The 22,271-nt window shown below is 42.8% G+C and overlaps 1 protein-coding gene across 3 annotated transcripts in view; it reads left to right on the forward strand.

Annotated features, from left to right (window-relative positions):
* Positions 1-3,820: 3,820 nt before the first annotated feature.
* Positions 3,821-22,271, forward strand: part of THSD4 (thrombospondin type 1 domain containing 4) — a 903,119-nt gene continuing 884,668 nt past the window's right edge. The window contains exon 1 of one of the 3 annotated variants that reach the window (XM_030188643.1): positions 3,821-3,859. The gene's annotated coding sequence lies outside the window, so the exon portion shown is untranslated. Of the gene's footprint in view, positions 3,860-18,601; positions 18,955-22,271 lie in introns of those variants that run through there. The other 2 variants (XM_030188634.1, XM_030188628.1) reach the window with 2 other exon arrangements.

Genomic DNA, 22,271 nt, shown 5'->3' on the forward strand with positions numbered 1-22,271 from the left:
GCAGAGTCACATCAGCAATGCATTGTGGTGGGTGTAGGGTATTGGGCTCCGTGATTCCACTAGCTTGTGGCAAATGCTCACGATGTTGGTAGTTGGTAGGCTCTACTCCCATGGTGTTTTCCCCCCTGCTTACTGGATCAGAGTGTGCCCTGTTTTGTTTCCGGTAGTCCATGAGGTAGTGGCCATTTTTGTAAGCCATTTTTAGATCCCTTTCACGTGCTAGCCACGCTACAGAACGTAGTTCTTACCTTGAATGTGGCTGAAAGAGGGCATTGTACACCATTCTGCCAGCTCTGACCTACTGCTAATCTCAGTACCAGGGAGACTTTTTGCCAGTGGGGCACAACCTCTGATCTGCAGTTAACTGTGAATAAACGTGCTTATTCAAATAAAGGACGTTTTCGGAGACATTAGTCTTCGGGTGTCAACTGGTGTGCCAAGGTTCTACAGCAGCAACAAGTCCTAGAGGCCTGCGTGTATGCAGGTCCCTGGAGCACTTTTAGTGGGTACCGCAGTGCACTTCAGGCAGGCGGACCCAGGCCCATCCCCCCTACCTGTAACACTTGTGCTGGTAAATGGGAGGTCTCCAAAACCCACTGTACCCACATGTAGGTGCCCCCTTCACCCCTAAGAGCTATGGTAGTGGTGTACATTTGTGGGTAGTGGGTTTTGGGGGAGGGGGTTGGGTGCTCAGCACCCGTGATAAGGGAGCTATGCATGTGGGAGCGTTGTCTGAAGTCCACCACACTGACCTCTAGGGTGCCCAGTTGGTGTCCTGGCATGTCAGGGGGGCGAGTGTACTACAAATCGTGGCCCCTCCCACGACCAAATGGCTCGGATTAGGTCGTTTTTTAGCTGGGCATTTTTAGTTTCCATTATCGCTAAAAAAAAAAACAAACGCCCAGCTGAAAAACGTCCATTTTTTTGAAAATACGGTCTGTCCCGCCTCTTCACGTACCCATTTTCAGACATAGACGCCCATGGAGATAGGCGTTCGCGTTCGATTATGCCCCTCAAGGACTATTAAAAATGATCATTGTTAAATATGCAGCAAACTTATATGGTCCTTGAAAACTGATTGCTTGGTTTTCTTGTTGGAATCATGCTTCAATTAGTTTTTCAAAGGATGTTTTTGGTAAAGGATGTAAGCTTCTTTTTGGTGTGAGCTCATATGGAGCAACAGTGACTTGAAATTGTGAGAATTATTTAGGGGAAAGTAGCCCATGGGTCTATGCTCAGAGCTCCTGCGCTATAGGGAATAGCGCCTGATCCATGCAGCAGGAACAGTGCCAAAACGTAGCTCCCCAACGCTCAGTGCTAATGGTATGCAAATTGTATGCACACTGTGAGACCAAAAATAAAGGGGAGGAATGTGCTTGGTGCATGTGCAGAAGAATTTTGTGACAAGCACAGCTCTTGTGCACAGGCCCAGGCAAACCAGGAAGTGAAGCACACATTGGCGCCGTTTTTCTGCGTCTTTAAATATAAGCTTTTCAAAACTTTTTTCAATTGAAAGGCTTATATTGCCCGGGGTTCCTTCTGTTTCTGAAATAAATCAAAACTGGCAGATTTTAAGCTGAAAAAATGTAGAAATCCTCTCTTCAAACACCCCAGCAGTAATGGCAGGGTTTGTTTGTGTGCTGTTCTCTGATCATTGGGAGGGAATAGCAAGTGACCTAATTTACATCCATTTGGTGCTGTGGAGGACTTGCAGCCCATCTGCATATCCTCACAGCCTTCTCCGGGGTGACTCCTAGGTCCACCCCGATCCACTCAGGCCTCCACTCCAGGTGCCTAGTGCGTCCACCAGCTGCCTTCCAGGTGCTGTGAAGGAATTGCAGCCCATCTGCGTATCTTCCCAGCCCTCTCCGGGGTGACTCCCAGGTCTACCCTGATCTTGCTTATAATCTGCTTTGAATTTCCATAATTAATTCTGAGCCTCTTTAGTAAGGTGTAATGTAATGGTTGCTGTCTTAGACTCTTAGCTTTTCTTATTGGTTATATTTTCTTATGCTAACATATGTGCACGTTTGCATTACTCGGCATTTGTAATCAGTGTTGTATAGTAACAAAGTAAATGTAACTAGTTACTGTACTTTTGTAAAGAAGTACGAGATAACATTTGTTACTTTTACTGAAGTAATAATTTCACCAATTTTTGCTACTTTTGTACAATTTTTACTATTCAGTTACATCTGATTGCTTGCAGTTAAAAGTAAAAAGTAAACGCGGAAGGGATATGTAAATGACAACCAAATGAAACTGCAAAACTGGGAACAGGATTTTGTTATTGCAAACCTCATCACACAAATAGTGGATCATCTCATCTTAAATTTTGCTGTTCAGTAAATATAGTCTATAAGAACAGTGGAGAACAATTGGTTACTGGTCTCTAGTCAAACAGAACGGTTATGAGTTGGGTCCTTTTAAACTGGAGATGAAGCTGAGGCTAGTAGCAATTCTTGGTGAACAGAGATATGTTTCTACCACAACAGACAGCTCGTCATCCCATGGGAAATTTTATATTGGGGTGACTGTCCACTGGATTGGTAAGTCTTTAAAGACGAAGTCTGCTTGTCTGGCCTTACAACTGAAGGGTTCCTACACATTTGATGTGCTTGCATCAGTTCTTGAAGATATTCAGTTTGCCGTCAGAGAAAACATTGTTAGAACAACACAGTGATTCCAACTTTGTGAAAGTCTTCTCTAACTGGACAGCATGATGATGATATCAAAGATAAAAATGAAGATGCAAGTGATGAATTAGACAGCACCACTTCTAATGCCGATGATAATGACAATAACGGTAATAAAATACTCTTTGCTATATAGAAGTCAGAGATTCCCTTGATCATAATCTGCAAATCCAGTCAGAGGACACCAGGCTACCTGGCCTCATTTGAAGGAACTTTTTATAAGACTGAACTATTCACTTTCTCCTAGTGCAGTGGTTGACCCTTTTTAGCTGTGCTGGATTAATGACTCATTCACACTCACATGAGTGACATGAGTCATTTTCAAAAATTTAGTTTTACTAAAAGCAAAGTGGATTGAACTGTAGAGCAATAAAGTTGTTGGGATAAAATAGTTGCACTCTTTGTAGTTGTGGTACTTTTACTTTTTACTCATATTATATTATATTAGGTGATTACATACTTCCACTTAACTAAAATGTTTTATGTGTTGTTCACTGTACTTTTACTTATATTTAAATATTAAAGTATACATTTATTTTTACTTAAGTACTTTGACCTAGTACTTTGAACAACACTGTTTGTAATCTGAAATGCTTCATGAAGTGGAAATAAAAGACACTTGTAGAACTGTGAGTGAATTTGCTGCTTGGGTGATCAGTGGGGGCTGCACCTGCAATCCCTTCATCTTTGGTGTTGGTGAGTATATCCTCTGGGCTTCCAGCCAAATCTGATTACTCTGCAGCGTGGGCTTGGTAAAGTCATACCTTTTCTGATGATGAGATCTGGTTTGATTTTGTTTCATCTCATGCCCAGATTTTGTTTTCAACATTGCTCTTTAGAACGATTCAGTCCATCCTTGCATTCAGTTGTGCTGTGACTTGTCATTTGCATTTTCTTTACTTTTTCCTCGTTTTTTTGCAGCATTGAAGTATGAAAACTATCCACTCCCCCACACCCTCCTTTTTTGTTTTTTAAAAATCTGTAAGTGGATTTCAGACTAGTATGCTGCTCTGGCATGTTTCCTGCTGCCCTTTGAAACGGATTGGAGTGACGAGATCTCATTTTTCATGAAGAACTCCACTTGCGTTTTCTGCGACTTATTTATGTAACAGTGTCTGGAGAATAATACGTGTCATGCACAAATGCTGTATATCACGATAAAGGTAAGCTTCAGTTCTGTCTAATGGTGCATATCGATTGTCTGTGAGGTAATCCACCCCAGGGAAGTACCAGTTAAATTAGTGTACAAATTTTCCATCAGCAGACCTGGTCTATGAGAAAACTTCAGGCCTCCAGTCCAGAGGCTGAGTTTTCCTTTACTTTAGTCATCCTGTATAGATGGAAGTGTTTTTTTTGGGTGTGTCATGAAAGGTTAGGAATTTGGTAACCACAGGGCTTGTATTCACCCTATGTTTGAATGATATGCCTGGGGTGAGAGGTGAAAAGAGTAACTGGGAGCAAAACAAAAGGAAAAAAAACTTGAAAGGAATCCTTTATGGTGCCTTTACACAGAAGAGAAGAAGACACCAGAGAAATTAAGGGGCAGGAGAGAGAGACAGACAAGGGGAAGAGTGTTTCAGAAGTCTCTGCTTGTGACTAGATTTTATCTGAGGGTTAACTGTGTTTGTCTCAATGATTTCCTTTGATTTACTTCACTGCTTCTGCCCTCTTAACCTCTATTTTCATTTACTTGCTGATGAGCTGTGTTGGATTGTGCTCCTGTCTTTTCTGCAGTTTGAAATAAATCATAACCTTTTTATTCTGAATCAATATTAATGCTTTCACCCATAGACTGCAAATACATAATTACTGTGTCTGAATGTGTTTTGATTACAGGAAGTTCTAAAATATCGTGGTCCGATACATCTGGTTTTAATCCACCGTAAAGTAACCTATACGTGAACTACAGATAAGTGTAGAGGTGAATTCTTACCAGGTAGGATGACCTCTGATGTGTGTGTGTGTGTGTGTGTTTGCGGTTTTTCATCCCCCAGAAATCTTCATAACACAATGCTTAGGCACCTTTCAGGGTGGAGCAAAATTAAAATTAAAAGAGCTGCTTGACAACAGATCAGAGGTCCTGCCGGATGGTTAAAAAGCCCACGATGAAAATATGAACCAAGCTGGAACTCCTCATGGTTTCTCTTATGATTGCAAATGGGTCAGCTGTGGCATTTTGACCCAGGCAAAGGAGTTCCCTAAAATGATTCATGAACCAGTGGGCCACTTCTTGGTTTGATGTGACACTCAAACTCTCAGAGCCAGTTGCATGAATTCCATTTGATCATTCGCTGCAGTGAGGAGTGGTGGGTTGCAGGGGGAGGGACACTGGACCCCCAAGCAAGACTGGGGCTTGGCAACATGCCACCCCAGAATGTTAATCAGAGTTGGCAACAAATCTTCAGATGACAGAAGAAAGAACAAGAGGAGAAGTCAGTGTGGGTCCTGTGAGCAAGCATACACTCACAATCACTCCTGCAGCCCCGCTCCCTTCTTCTGCATGGGCTCTCTGTTACCATGGAAACTGATGTCATCATGAGAGTTGTGGTGGGGCTGCTGCAGGCTTGTGTGAGCCACATCGCAGGCACCATGCTGAATTTACCTTGGGGCCCACCACCAGTTAAATGAGGGGGCAAGCCAAGGTGAAGGGAGATCTGGAAATGGCAAGAGGGAGGAAGACTTGGGGAAAGAGCCATGGATAGTAGAGGGAGAGGACCCTGGACATAACTATTAAGGAGAGCCCCAGATCATTCCTGTTGTACCTCTGATGCTGCTGGTGACAGTGCTCTGCTGCAAAGGGAACATTAAAACAATTTTTTTTCACTCAATGCCTCTCCAACATGTTTGCTTGAAGGTCTGGAATCATGTTCACCAGAACTCTGAGTGATTGTTCCGGCCCATAAAGTAACTTTTTGGTTGAAATTTAAGGCTGCCATGCCATAATTACTGCAACGTGCAAACTCGCAGTGATTTTGTAGAATGAAATGGGGCATGAAGACATTTACAAAATTCCTAGATCTCTTTAAAAAGTAATTTAAAAGAACTTTGCAGTTAAGTAATCAAATCAGTTTTTGTGCACCTATGAGAGGCTTTCTGGATATCCACAATGAATGTGCATCAGATAAATGTGTTTGCAAATGTAACTCATGCATTAGCATATTTACCTAGAGGATAACTGCAAGCTCATTATATCTGCCAATTACCTTTCCATCTTCTAAAACTAATTTAATATACTTTGGAAGTGATGTGTAGGGCAATTTTAGAAACAGGTGCTTAAGTAGGTGTGGCAGGTGTATTTTTAAATAGTGCAGTTTTAAAAAGGGAAGGGTACAAAAGCATTTCCCTTCTAAAATGACTGCTTGTGTGTGTATCTAGTGATGGCAGGAGGACATATATATTTAAATACTAATGAATGTATCTGCTGGGAATTACACTTTGCATTTTGAAAAGCACATATATAAATCCTACGCTTCTCCAGCTCAAGTATAGGGAAGGGAAGGATTTAGTTTCTGTAGTAAAACAAGTTATATTTGGGAAGAGTAGGCATTTTCCTTTCCTAGAAGGCTTAAATTCTAAGGGGTCTTTTACCAAACAACAGTAAAAAGTGACCTTAGCACGTCCTTACACGAGTTAGTCCCATGCGCTAAGGCCCATTTACTGCTGGGATGAAGTGGCTAGTGGAGGAGTGGTCTAGTGGTTAGAGCACCGCTCTTGCAATCCAGATGGTGGCCAGTTCAAATCTCACTGCTGCTCCTTGTGATCTTGGGCAAGTCACTTAACCCTCCATTGCCTCAGGTACAAACTTAGATTGTGAGCCCTCCTGGGACAGAGAAATATCCAGAGTACCTGAATGTAACACCTTGAGCTACTACTGAAAAAGGTGTGAGCAAAATCATATTAAATATTAATGGCCTTGTGCTAATTTTCCCATTAGCATGTGAGCCTTACTGCTACCTATTTTGCAGGGACTCACATGCTAAACCTGTGCTAAATGACTAGTGTCCGGCAATGCCGGCATGCAAAAGATTAGCCCAGAACCTGCCACTCTGCTCCAGACCCACCCCCACTATTTTTTAGCACATGGGTGGCATGTGCACATCCCCAAATTAGCACGGGATGCCTCAAGGTGCCCTGTGGTAAGCCATTTCTTGCAGTGGTAAACATGTGTTAGTGCTTATTGCAGCTTTCTTAAAGAGCCCCTAAGGCAATGGAGTGGCTTTCTCAAGATCACAAGTTGTTGCAGAGGAATTTGAAACCTGGCTTTCCTGGTTCTGAGCCTGCTCCTCTAACCATTAGGCTAGTCCTCCACTCATGCATGCATCTATCCAGCTCATTGTTTTAAAATGACCTCTTTACTGTTGCAGCCATAAGCACCCTGGCTGGCAAAATGTTTCAGAATGTCACCATGCTTTGAATGACAAGCTCTCCCTTTCTCTGAAGGTCTGTAGCTTCTAGCTTTTGATCACCATATGTTAATGTGGAAATGTAACATCAATGCCACATTTTCCACGATAATCAGGTCTCGCAGGTCGGAACAGCTGTTAATGTTATTGTGAAAATGTAGACTGTATTTTTTTCAGTCCCAGAGGGGCAGTAGTAACTGTTGTCAGACCATCTATCTCTGCTGAAACCCAGATTAATAGAGCAAAGGAAACTTTTCCAACTAGCAAATATGTAGAAAAAAAGCAGTGCACTATACACCGGTCATAGTAACTTTTAAATCGTGAGAGCAAATATTCTAGATCTGTAAATTATTGCTTCAGTCCACTAAATTAACTCTCGATAGGTGAACAAAAGTGATGAAAGTTATACATGTTGCAGTATATGATGCAACGTATCTTATAAACGCCACAAATTGGCAAATTATATCGTAAGACTTAAAACAATAACAGCGGTTCTCATGGAATGTTGGCTTTCCTCTGGAAATCACAGTACATAAACTAAGGAACATGTGGGCTTCGCATGTGCTGATCTTCGTTGCACTGAAGACTCTGGGCATGCAAGCACTGTATTTTGGTTTCTTTGCAGTGCATTACATTTGGTAATATCCTTCTCATGTGGTTTACAAAGTAGCAGCCCACTATTACTAGCTGCGCTTCATTGTTTTGGCTCTATACTTCAAATCACAGTGCAACAGAATAATATTGCAATATTGAATCTTGCTGTCTGAACAGTGGTGTCTCTAGGAAGAAGTATTTGAGGTGGCATCACAAGACTGCTTCTAAAGGGACCACCATTATATCAGAGCCAAAATGGGTAGGAGCAATTGAGTCTGATCCTGCCCAAACTAACCCCCTAGACCACCAGGGATCATAAGGTAGGCCTGTGGGAGCGGGCTACATGTGGGTGGATGAGGGGGATCTTCAAGGGGGTCTGCTCAAGGGGGTCTGGCTAGAGTTTGCTCTTGGTGGGTGGATAGGAATGGGAGGTGTCAACTCATGTGTGTGTGGGTGGGTGGGGGGCTCTGACCCTAACCTGATGTTCAGCTTGCTATCTGGCTAGCTAACTGGGTTGCGGGCTGAATATTGTGTCTACCTGCAGGCATTCTGGACACAGACAGAGGCTGGGTATTCAATATCACTACCCACATATGTCATGGAAAGGCACTTTGGCATCTGGAGTAGGTTTCACACTGAATAAGGAGGGTTGTGGTTTGACTAAAGGCAAAACCTCCAATATGTTTATTTGCAAGTCCATAATGACTTGTACTATAATAGCTATCACTTGAGGGACAACAATAAGGGGATGGATCAGTAACTTACCTTCTGAGAGGGGTTCACATGAGCAGGGTTTCTCCTGGTTTCACTTTGGTGTTCAGATAAAGTCATAGCCAATTCCATTCTCCAGAACCAGGGACCAGTGCCATGCTTCTTCACCTATAACAGCCCTCTTTCCCTTCAAGTTGAGCCCTCCAGTACTCAGCGGTTGCCAAGATTTCAGGCACAGGAGGTGATCCCAGCAGGAAGGAGTAGATGGGCATCCAGTAGAAGGAGAAGAGAGGAGAAGTATTGGGTGTGGAAAAATCCAAATCAACAGGCCGGGGTGAAGTCCATGAATCAGGCAAGAGTCTGGGCAGGCAGAGGAGGTTTCTTCCTGGAAAAGTAACAGAGGTCAAACAAGAAGTAGCAAATGACAGAGTAGTCTGAGACTGACAGGAGACCTATCATAGGACAGGGTGAGTGGAGAGTTCCAGAGTCATATAGGTGCAGGAAGCCAATCATCAGAGATGTATACTGCAGGAACCAATCAGAGCAGGACTCAGAGACAGGTGGCACTTATAGCCTAATTAACTTAAGCCACTTTTTTTTGCATCATCTGCTGCAGTGTTTTGACATCCTGGGAGGGGGGGGGGGGGACAAAAGATGTTTACTTAGAGTAAATATTTACTGCTGATGTCTACTTTATCTATCACTGATTAAACTTATACAGTGCCTGAGTACCTTTGTCTGATGCCAAAGGGAAACAGTCATATGACTGCAGCACTTATCTACATATTACCCCTCACTGTGGTTATGTAGGGATATTCAGTGGCATGTGCTTGGCTAAGATTACTAAGCAGGATGACCCCCTGAGGCAGCGGAATGGTCCCATGAAACTGTGGCCAGGGTCAGGGTGATTGACATGCTGCATTTAAGTTAAGTGGCTGTTTTTTTTAAATCAAATAATTTGTTTTGTGAATATTAAAGCATAAAGTATAAATTTGTAAAAAAATCTTTTTGAAAATTCAAACAAAAAACGTTACTCTTGAAATAAGGGTGAGGTTTTTTATGCCGAAGATTGATGCAGCAGGATAATTTGTTTAAATATTGATATAAATGTCCTGCGTTACCTGAGGCTTTTTCCTGCCCCATTTTTACAGTATATCAACTGTAGTAGAAAATTTAGCTGAACACGACATAAGTGAAGTGTTTTTCTCTTATTCGGTCTGTTAACTTCACTCCTTCTAGACTTTTATATTGTCCTATTTATGTGCTAAACCTGGCTACTTAAAGCAGTGAAGTGCTGACTGCGCCCCAGAATGCCCCAACATGACCGACTTTGAGTTAGGTGCTGTGAATTTCAGTTGCCTTTAGCCAATTAAGTGCCACTGAAAATTAGTGGCTAGCCACGACCAAGCGCTTTAACTGGTCAGCCGTCGCTTTGAATATTGACTGGTATCTGGATAGTGCCAGGGTGTCCTATATAACTTTATTTAGTTAGATATCTGGATCACAGGCTTAATATTGCCTATCTAGATAGCAGTGCTGATTACTACTGAATCTGGATATTTGGTGCCGGCTACTATACTGGTACTGAATATCTAGATTTTTTAGCTGCAGCGGCTAGCATTAAAAAAAAAACAACCTTCTGAGGCTGTATATTGGCCATCACAATTAAAGAATGATGTTAAAGAATTTTCTAACTGACAAAATATTAATTATCTATTGAGCAAACATGATTTCAGGTGAATTGGAATGCTTGAGGATCAAATGAGGTCCTACATAATAACTGTCCTTTACATGAAAAGATACTTCTATTATCTATTCACACAGGTATCTCCATGCCCCGTAAGAATAAGCAAGAATTGTAGCATGGAATTGGTGTCAGAACTTAAACCATTACTCCATAGAACCTAGAGTAGATGAGGGATATTTTCTTCTACAGCAAGTTCAATTCAACATTTGTGACTTGTCATCATCAGCCCTTTGAAGTTTTGATCTGACATCATTTTGTAATTAGGTTAAAAATACAAACACGGGAAACTTACAATAGTTTGCATTGTGTGCATACTATGTTAACCTGTGTACATTGCACTGGTTCTCAGAGATGCATCCTATATCTAGAAACGAACCAGACATAGAAGAAAAATAAAAGAACAAAGAAAAACAAGCTTACACTGGGCTTTATCTATCTATCTATCTCTCCAACCTCTAGAATTAGATTATGTATTAATTCCTCAGGAGAAACGCTAAGGATTATAGAGTGAATCCTGAATTCATAATGCATACATGGATAATACTCAGGGGCCTCATCATGATGTAAATAATGATCTAATGTTTATCCCTCTGTGACTCCCTTATACAGTTGTTTCAGGAAGCATGACCTATGAAATGTCTTTACCATGATTGCAAACGGTTTATGACTGCCAGAAACTTTCAGGCTAAAGGGATTTGGATATTTGTGATATTTCACACCTGTCTCTAATTGCTACACATTTCCCTGCAAATTCTATTTAGTGCAACTAGAGTTGTGCATGCAAATCTGGGTGTATTCTGATTTACGTGCGCAACTCAATTGGTTAACAAGTCAATTAGTGCCAATAATTGGATTTTAACAAGTGACTATCAGCACTAATTGGCACAAATTGGAATTTATGCTCACTACTCGCTAAGCATAAAGTAGTCTGCATAAATTCTACTGCACAGTTCTCAAAAGTGGGTGTGGCCATGGGAGGAGCATGGGTGGGTTGTGGGCATTCCTAAAATGTATGCGCAGTGTTATAGAATAACTCATTCAGCGCCAAAGGTAGGCGTGGGCATTTACACCAGCTTTTTATTGATGTAAATGGCTGTGCCTACATTTTAATCATGTGGACGTCACTATGCATATTCTATAATCCATGCCTAATTTAGACGTGATTTATAGAACACACGTAGGTGTATTTTCCATCTGCGCTAATTTTTTCTGTGCCAAATATAGAAACTGGCCCTTTATTTAGAAATTGTGTGCTTTTTATAAGTAAAGGATCACTTTGCCAATGTGATTCATTTGTGTGACAATGATATTATGCAAGCAGTAAAGAACATGTAGACAGATAGAGAATTCTGACATCAAGTGAAGGAGTCACAATGAGTTCTAGTCTTAAGATAATATAGCTGTAGACTTCTAAGTCAATAGGTCTTGACCATATCTTTGTGAAGGAAAGTGGGCCAATGACTCAAGAGACCAGGACAACAAATAAAGTTCATGGTGGTTTATTGTAGACTCAACACAGATCTGTGTTTTGGCCACAGGCCTGCCTCAGGAGTCTTCGTTGGCTGTGCGAACAATAAGCTCTTCAAGCATTTCACATTTTTCAGCTGCTATAGCTAACTCTAGCCAAAGGTCTTTTTCAAGACCACCAGTGTCATCACCAAACTCCCTTTTGGAGTTTAATTTGTTGACGCAGCCACCAGTGCTAGTACCAACTCCCTTCTTCACGTAACCAACGAAGACTCCTGAGGCAGGCCTGTGGCCGAAACACACATCTGTGTAGAGTCTACAATAAACCATCATGAACTTTATTTGTTGTCCTGGTCTCGAGTCATTGGCCCACTTCCCACTTTCCTTCACATGTGTTGTTTTCTCATGGGATTTTGACGTTCATCCACCTAGGTGGACCGTTTCACCTTATCCTTGACCATATCTTTACTATATCAGGATTAACCTCCTAGATAAAGCTGAATCCCAGAAGGATGTATTTCCTAAGAAACATACACTGGAGGACTGTATACATAAAATAAGTGGAATTAGATATAATAAATTACTTGTGGAGGAATTCCTTACAACTACACAGCAGAAATTTGTGTCGAATTGTCCTACAATGCAGTATTTTTATGTTTAGCTCGTGGAATTTAGTCTAGATCTGGAAGAAGTGATACCATTAGCCTACTGACTAGAAGAGGAGGCTCAAAGCATTGTCCACTGCATGGTGGGAAGAGGATGCTTTCCCTATGTGGGTAGAAGAAGAGGCACTAGAAACTGCCCATGTGGCTGGAAGAGAAAGGATGGGGCAGTTTTGACCATGGGGGTGGGAGAAAGATGCCCCGTTCACAAGGGCTGCAAGGCTTCTAATATATTGATCCTTGCATGTGGAGATAAGGAATTGAGCAAGGGAGGAAAAGAAGAAGAAGAAGAAGAAGAAGAAGAAGAGAGAGAGAGAGAGAGAGAGAGAGAGAGAGAGAGAGAGATTTGGAAGAAGGTAGTCAATCCTGGAAGAGGATACAACCCAACTGAGATGAAGGGAGAGAGAGTTAAGAGGAAAGAGCTGAAGAAAGGGGGAATAATGAAAGGGAGTATGAAGAGGGAGGGAAAAGAAAATAAACGGGTCCACATTGAGTTTTGGGATTGGAAAAGACAGTGGGGTCGATATCCAGCCTCTGGGAGTTAGCTGGGTTACTTCCCATGGTCGGTGGCAAACCCAGAAATTCAATGCTGGGCCTTATCCGGTGACCGGCGTTGAATTTCTGTTTTTTTGGGGCACTTTGCACATAGCTGGTTAAGCTAATAGTCATCAGCTGACTGTCTAAGTTATAGCAGCCAAAGCTTGACCTGAAATTTATGCAGGTCTATTTGGACACTAATGAATATTGGTACTAAATGGTTATCAGGTAAATTTTCAAAAGAGAAGGGCGCCCATCTTCCGACACAAATTGGGAGATGGGCGTCCTTCTCGCAAGGTTGCCCAAATTGGCATAATCGAAAGCCGATTTTGGGCGCCCTCAACTGCTTTCCGTCGCGGGGACGACCAAAGTTCACGGGGGCATGTCGGCAGTGTAGCGAAGGCGGGACTGGGGCGTGCTTAGGAGATAGGCATCCTTGACCGATAATGGAAAAAAGAAGGGCGTTCCTGACGAACACTTGGACGACTTTACTTGGTCAATTTGTTTTCACGACCAAGCATCAAAAAGGTGCCCGAACTGACCAGATGACCCCCTCCCACCCTAAAAAAAAATCTTTAAAATACTTTTTTTGACAGCCTCTATGCCAGCCTCAAATGCCATACTCAGGTCCATCGCAGCAGTATGCAGGTACCTGGAGCAGTTGTAGTGGGTTCAGTGTACTTCAGGCAGGCGGACCCATGCCCATCCCCCCACCTGTTACACTTGTGGTGGTAAATGTGAGCCCTCCAAAACCCACCACAAACCCACTGTACCCACTTGTAGGTGCCCCCCTTCATCCCTAAGGCCTATGGTAGTGGTGTACGGTTTTGGGTTTGGGGGGGGTTGGGGGGGTCAGCGCACACGGTAAGGGAGCTATGCACCTGGGACCTTTTTCTGAATTCTACTGCAGTGCCCCCTAGGGTGCCCGGTTGGTGCCGTGGCATGTGAGGTGGACCAGTGGACTATGAATGCTGGCTCCTCCCACAACCAAATGGCTTGGATTTGGTCGTTTTTGAGATGGGCGTCTTCGGTTTCCATTATCGCTGAAAACCGGGGACGACCATCTCTAAGGTCGACCTAAATTTCATGATTTGGGTGTCCCCAACCGTATTATCAAAACGAAAGATGGACGTCTATCTTATTTCAATAATACGGGTTGCCCCGCCCCTTTAGGGGGCCGTCCTGCGAGGACGCCCTCATGAAAACTTGGACACCCCGTTCGATTATGCCCCTCCACGTCACGTGACATAGCCGGTGACCGGGCTAGCCGCTAAGCACTAATATTCAACTTAGATAACTGGCTATCTTGTACTGAATATTAGCACTTAGCTGGCTTAAAGCTATTTAACCGGCCAGGACCCATTCCTGGCTAGTTAAATAGAGCTGAATATCAGGCAGAGTGAATGTAAAGAAGAACAAAGCCTTTGGAATGGAGAGGAAGAGAGCAAGCTGGGGCTGAACCCAATTAGTGGAAGAAGAGAGGAAGAGCTGGAGGGTCAAATCTGGAAGAGGAAAGAAAGGAGCTGAACCTGGATAGGGAGAGAGAGAGAGAAAGAGAGAGAGAGAGAGAGAGAGAGAGAGAAGTCAAACCTGGTAGAGTGGGGGAGTGAGTCTAGAAATGGGCAAGTGAGAAAAAGCTAAAGGAAAAAAAAGCTGTTGGAGGGAGGAGAAAACTGGAGAGCCAAGCATAGAAAAGGAGAGGAAAAGAAGATGAACTGAAAGATCAAGCCTAGCTAGGGAGAAAAACAGGGAAGTGTATGGGGGGTAGGGACTGGGAGAAGAGATTAAATCCTGGGAAAGGGTAATGAGAACAAACTGGGCGATCAATCCTGGGGAGGGGAGAATATGAAAGTGATATGAAAGGAGGGCTGGGGGGGGGGGGGGGAGGGGGGGTGGAGTGAAGCATTAGGGGAGATTCTGGTTCTAGTGCTGTAGTTTTATAGTATTCCTGGGAATTCTTTAAACCCCAAAAATAAAAAAAAGTGGCTTCTTGGACAAATAACTTCTATTCTGAATTACAATTTATTATCACTCAAAGACAGTGATTATATTTGTATCATTTTTGACAAATATACAGCCTAAATTACAATCCTATCTATCACTCAGGAACTTATATGCTATACCATAACGTATTCTTCTTTACCATGTATGTATGCACCTTAATGCAATGCCTTTCTAACTCTACTACCCGGAAATGGCAACCGCCATTACGGCAAATGTAAGCCACATTGGGCCTGCAAATCGTTGGGAAAATGTGGGATACAAATGCTACAAATAAATAAATAAATAAATTTCTACAGCACATCTAGGTCAGAAAACAGTAAGTTAGCTGCCATTTATACGTGACTCAACCAGGTGTAAATGTTGCTCTGGAAATTTTCTAAGGTATACTTGTGTTGCCATTGTAAGATAGAGAACAGACATATACCTTTCAAGGACAGCCCAAATCATATCCAGAACATGCCTCTGTCGAGTCTGTGCATGTCACTGGCCCATGTATGCTGATTTACACTCCTAAAGCAGCCTTTTACCTGGATAAATAGAACCGTAAATACAATACATAAATTTGCAGAATTTTTGTGCATGTATAAAATACCACTGAAGTATGAAACTTAGGGGCTTAAACCCTACTGAGCAGCCCATTCCTGGATATTCCATAACATTTAAACCATACAAAGCAACTGAATATCCCATGTGACCACTGCAAACTGTGTGTCTGGGTACAGAGGTGGGGAGGAGCTGGCAGGTATGCAGGTACTGGTTATATTCAGTGCTGGTGCCCACATAGCCACATAACTTCCAGGTTGGTGGCTGTACCTGGACCAAGGAGGTTTTATGACAGGAGATAGCATGAAGCCAATGGGTGGAGCTTGCTGCCATATTATTTGACCCCAAACATTTGCAGATGCTACTGAAAACAATAGCAAACTTGTGAGGTTTTTGATGTGTGTTTTTTAATTTGACAGCTTTTTATTTATTTGAAAGTTTCCCATATATAAACCAAGGTTTTTTTTTAAACCTTGGGGGGGGGGGGGGGGGGGGGGAGGGGTGTACTGGGGGGAGTGAGCCACACTCCCACCACAGGTGTGGGTGCTCAGGAGCGGCAGACTTATTTTTGGAGCCACAGGATTCCCCACAACTCAGTCCCAAGGCTTAGGCACAGCCGGGGCCTTTCTTAAAGCTGCCTCCTACAAAAATGAAGCCTCCTGCAGCTCCAAAACCAAGTCTGCTGCTCTGGAGCAACTGTGCCCACAGCAGGAACGCAGTTTGCCCCCTCTCCAGAGGTAACCCCCCCCCAAAAAAAACCTCACGTTACATATGCGAAGTTTTCAAATAAAAAAAACTCTCTGTCAACACACACACACACACACACACACAAATACACATACAAATGCAGTCATACACTTCACAAGTTTGTTTTCAATAGCATCTATGAATGTTTGGGGTCACACAATATGGTGGCTTCGTGGGAGAGATGGCTTCAACGTTTTGACGTCATGCCGTTTCCTGCCATAAAAACTCTTTGACCTTGTCGTGGCCCAGCATTGAATATCCAGGTTAGATTCAGCCCACAGAAGTCAGCCACTTCAAAACTGCTGACCACTGAAGACTGGAGGGTTAGATTGTAAGTTTCTTTGGGGCAGGGAAATAACTCTTGTACCTGCAGCTTAGATTTGGAAAAGCTGCGCAATAAATCTAAAATCCAAATCCAAAAATTATCAGGTGAGAAGACTCATGGAACATGAAAGCAAGAAGCTAACATGCAAGAGGACTGGCAAAGTGCCACTCTGTTTAACTCTAAAAATGTCCAGAGAAAAGAAGACAGAAGTAATTGACTCATTACTGTTAGATTTTGCTTTAATGTTAAGCTGATTTTTAAATTATAACTGTAAATCTTAATGTGGGCTGCCTTCACCGCAATTATAAATCTTAAGGTTGGTTTATGGAAAGTCTTTTTCTTTGTCTAGCAATCTTGATATTAGTGCATTTCATATAATTTCAGACTTCATGACTGCTTTGCCTTATATGGATATCCTGAAAATCTGTCTGGCTAGATGAGTTCCAAGGGCTGGGTTGAGAACCCCTATTATTAACAGAAGATGGTATGGTCCTGCGCACTCCTCTGAATGTGCAATAAGTGGTTTTTGTCAATAGGTTGTATGCAGCCAACATCTATAGGGAACTTACTAGCTATTTCTCAGTAGAGGGGAAGGAGTGACTGGGAATCACTCTTATCCCGGGGGGGGGGGGGGGGAGGTTTATTGTAAGCTCTTTGAGCAGGGACTGTCTTTCTTTTATGTTTGTGCAGTGCTATGTACGCCTTGTAGTGCTATAGAAATGCTAAGTAGTAGTAGTAGTAGTAGTAGTAGGTTTATAAATGGCCACAGTGGGGGTGGGGTGAAGAGAATGTTTGCTGGAAATGTTTTTGGTGTTGTTTTCATGATGGGTGGAAGGAGATGGGCCTGACACAGACCCCTCATTTTGTTTTTAATTTTTGCTTGTTCTTCCTTAATTTTATAAAATTTCATGTTTGTCTTATTTTGTTTAATGAAAAGATCTGTGCACATCCCTACCCCATTACGAACAAGAACCCCTGTGCCCCTCTCCTGTTTAAGAGTGAGCCAGGGATTCCCTTGGATATGTTGGGACACATTCTTTGGAAACAAACAGTACTAACCTGAAAATGTGCAAATGACCTTGAACAAGGAGGTAAAATATGCTAAAGTCAGTATAAGCAGAAAATCCAAGGGCTGAAATTTCTTCCTATTGGAGACCATCATTGGATTAAACCAATCTGTAAACAAGTACAGTAATGTTAGGATAGATCCTTCATAATGTACACAGGTTGTTGGACACGTTTGATAGAGCAGCAAAAAATGCAACGTGACAGGCATGCAAAGGGATGTGTAAACATATCTGGGGAAAGAGGGTCTAACCTGAAAGATAAGGGAAAAAAAGAAAAGAAACATGTAGGGAAATTTTCAAGTTTCTGCTGGCAGTAGTTGTTTTAGCTCCACCCTTTCTCTGTGAGTAAAGCATGCATGCAGGTAGTACTATTAACAGGTGACGAAGGGGCAGGGAAAGTCAACAGGGGGGTTTCTTTTTGATTGAGTACATGGAATTGCACCTGCTTCAAAGCAGATGTAAAAAGTACTTGCTGAGAACTGTGGTGCCTCATTCCCACTGCTGGTTCGATTTTCAAAGGCAGCCTCCTCCCCCAGGGGTAGCAAATGCAACTACCTAGGGTTATTTAAAAATGGCCCTTCTCAAGAATGAAGTTCCTAAGCAAAAAAAAGAACAATTGCTATCCAACAGTATCCAATCATAAAAAGCAGGAATTTTGTTTAGAATCATAAGTTATTTTGCTTTAACTTTTAACTGTTACTTTAAGTACATATGAGAAAAAGTAGAGCTTTTGGGCATTTTTTAATCGTTGAGAAAGAGAGTCTGAAAGGACTGCTGTAAACCTTTTGTCAACAAAGAGGCCTAGAGCAGGCAAAATAAGAGATCTAGAAGGTTTGGAGTAGCCAAGGAGTTTGCTACATAGATGCAGAATGGAAATGCAGCCTTGATAAATCTGTTCCAGTGTACCCGAAGGAAATGCTGACTATTGTTTGCTCACGAAGTGGAAGCATTAACGAAGTCGCTGGCATGCAATTCAGGGTCTGTACAGTAGGTGGCATTTACGGACTGCCAGGGAGGAGTCTGGCGCGTCTTTAAAAAAAAAAAAAAAAAAATAGAAAAAGCAAAAAGATGTAAAAGAAGAAGATCGTGAGGGAGCTACGAGAGGAGGTCTCCCTGTCCCAGTCCCCACAGCGTGGCTGGAGCTGCCCGGAAAATGGACTGAACTTGCATGTGGATCAGGGATTTTGGATTTTCCTATCTGAGTCTGCCTTGAGCTGGACAATTTTTCTTTTTCATTCTAGTGGATCAGTTTTTATTTTGCTTTTCGTTTTGTTTCTTTCTTTTTTTTTTTCTCTCTGACTGAAGCAGTTTACGTTTGTAGTTTTGGAGAATTAGTGATTCAACAGGAGACTTCGGGAACCTTGGGCAGAACTGCTCGCACACCCACGAGCACACAAACACACGTGTGTAAGGTAAATGTTACATCTTGGATGCTGAGGATCTGCGGGAAGGTGAATGATGCCTTGCTTTACATTCCCCAGATCTCTCTTTAAACGGTGCTGGTATGTTTAGAAGGTTTGAATGGACTGCAAATGGCTTGCCTGCAGGGATTAGACACTTTGCTTCCCACTGTTTGATGTGACTCTCTGAAATAAGTAACCGACTTTTCCCCTTTCAGTTTCATGTAAATATGACAAATGGTCATGAGCTGGGTTATGCTACATTTTTGTGTAAAACACTGATTTCACACCTTTCACTGCCAGTAATACTTCTATTGTTGCGAATGTCTAAGCAACCTTGAATCTGTCGCTAATGAAAAATGATTATTTTGAATCCAAACCAATTAGCGATTTTATGAAATGCAACATTCTGGAATACCTGCCAGCTAAGCTGTAGTGTTGATTATATTAAGGAGAAGGAGGTGGTGGTGATCGTGATGGTGGGTGACTAGGTGGGGTGGCGATATGGGGTGGGGGGGGGGGAGAAAGGACAAAGCATTGGAGGGCTCTGGAAAAATGTGATAGGAACTATTTCAAGGTGGTGGGTGCATGGGAAAGCCTCCAACTGCAGACGACTGAGGCACAAAAAGTTAAAATTTAAGAAGGCACCAGAGAAGTACAGCTATGAAAGAAACCAAAGTGGCAGGTCATAGCTAAACTGGGACCTTTGACAGTGTCACAGGAAGTGAATGGGCGGATTAGATGGCCCTTATCTATCACTGTAATACTATGTTATATGATGATACACAGGTGATCTCCCACGATGCTCACTGGGTAAATGTAATTTGAGTGATTTCATTGTCACATAGGTTGAGTAGTCAGGTAAATCCATATTTTAGTGCTCCAATCTAATTGGTCTTTTAAAAATGTAATTTTGTAGAGAAGAATACATTTTTGGCAGATGAGTGTGGGCTCTATCTTATAACTATTATTGCCATAAAGAATCTTTGGGAAATGCCCCCTTCCCTTAATATAGGACCTTATTCACATAATAAATATTTCTGTTTTCCGGAAGCCCAAAAGTGAATTTGATTAGATAGTTTGTTTCTTTTAGGTTTTACAAGCATTCATCATGGGCAGAATCTAATTATAATGGGAATGATGTTATTTTTACAACATGATATTTTGTATTTTCTCTGTAAAATGTTTTTGTTTCTCAAAAAAAAAAAACCCCTGAAAGACAAGGAGTATGTCCTTAATAACCTCTTCTCCTCATCAATGAAATATTAGCTACAGGTTCATTTTTTCCCTACATAAACTTACCAGAAATTCTGTGGCATAAACAGATTTGGAGGGGCATTTTCGATATAATGTTCACATGGTGAAATAAATGTTTATTGGAAAACGTTTAAAAACTGAAGTCCATAATGGAAGAAAAAACTAAGGGGCCATAGGCGGTCGGTGGCCCAACTGTTTGGGGAGGCTAAAGGGGGCGGGGTTAGGGGTGGGGCCAGGGGCGGAGCTTACATCCATAATTGTCTGACAACACACAGAAAAAAAATACGTAAAAATAAAATAGTCACAATTAATACCTTTTATTAAATTTAGATATTAGATATGTATCATATGTCAAAGAATAAAGTGGTTGTTCAAAGCATATACTAACCACAATCGCTCAGCAGCAAAACACTATGCACAAATTTGTGCAAAAACACACTCAGAACCTTACTGTATCATAAATATTACACTGGGCAGAACCTAATACACCAATATACCACCCATACGGAAAAAGCAGACCGTCAACAATATGAAACAAGGGATCATATGTTTGTGCAGCACTGCATATGCTTTGTAGCGCTATAGAAATGCTAAATAATAGTAGTAGTAGTAGTAGTAGTATCATAATATCACAATTCTCATGTAGAGGCATAAAACACCCTTTTAGGGTGGATAGTGTTCACAATGAGCTCCTTTCATTAATGACCATATGTAGATTCTTCAAAAGGTAGTGTGTCATGATTTAGGCTCTACACCCTTTCTGATGTTTTGGTGCCACCTCAGTAAGGCCAGCACACAATCTCTCCAGTGCAAAACACTATACACAAATTTGTGCAAAAACACACTCATAACCTTACCAAACCGTAACAGCACTAATTCCAACGACAGGACGAGCTACAACCTTATGTGTAGAAAGGAAGCACTATAATTACACTATAAAACCAGTACACAACCAAGTGAAACAAAAACAAAACAAAAAGGGCTGCAAATACTAAACATTAGCAGAATAATGCATCTTGATCACACATGAAAAACACATGACACAACAGATATGAAGGCAAAATACTAAACTCATCCTCTGCGGCCTCCCCTCTTCTCGCCTCCCTTTACTCCTACCCTCTCTTCTCCCAACCTACCTCTTCCTTTCCCTCCTCCTCCAGCCAACCTCTCCCCTTCCTCATCTCTCTTCCAGTCTGCCTCTCCCCTTCCTCATCTTTTTTTCCTCTACCTGCCTCCCTTCTGCCTTCCTATCCCAACCTGTGTCTCCCCTAACTCTCCCAGCCTGCCTCTTCCCTTCCTCATCCTTTCTGTCCTCTTCCAGCCTGCCTCTCCCCTTTATCACCCTACTACTACTACTACTATTTAGCATTTTTGTACCCTCTCCCAGCCTGTCTCTCCCCTTCCTCTCCAGCCTGCCTTCCCCCCTCTTCCTCATCCTATTCCTTTCTGAGCGTCTTCTACTCCCTCCCTCCCCAGTCCCTACTCCCAAGTCCTTACCCTTCTCATTCCCCTCACCGGGCCTGCGTCAAGTATTTTACGTCATACAGCCTTCCTTTGTGCCCCACCTACTTCTGGGCGTCACATCGCCTTGTCCCTTTCCGATTGGCTGGTTTCTGTGGGCTGTCGCTTCTGATTGGTTGTAGTGCGCTGATGTGCCCCGGGAAATGAAAGAGTTTGACAGAGCCGGTAAGGGTCTTGCTTGGGTTCCCGTGTCAATTCCCCGGGTATCCAGGAAGCGGAATGGAACTCTGCCTGGGGCCGTTAGACGCTCTCACCAGTGCCCGAAACTACAGCGCAGAGACCAGAGCCAGGTGGGAATGGGGCCCTGTGGTCTGACCTGCACGTCACCCATACACGAGCCCCGCCCCCCCTCACAGCTGCTCCTCAGCACCATCCGGTCCCCGACCTGACCTCACCTGGATCTGACCCTGTATCTTGCTGGGGAGCCGGGTAGCATCTCAGGCACGGTAACGCAGTTCGCCGAGTTGCTGCTGTGGTGCGTGCATCGTGCGCTGGATACCGGGGACGCAGCGCAGGCTTATCGGGTTGGCTTGCGGCTGGGGAGGCTTAGCCTCCCCAAGCCTCTTATACCGGGCGCCTATGTAAGGGGC

Source organism: Microcaecilia unicolor, chromosome 1 (assembly GCF_901765095.1).
Source record: "Microcaecilia unicolor chromosome 1, aMicUni1.1, whole genome shotgun sequence".
Classification (NCBI taxonomy): Eukaryota; Metazoa; Chordata; class Amphibia; order Gymnophiona; family Siphonopidae; genus Microcaecilia; species Microcaecilia unicolor.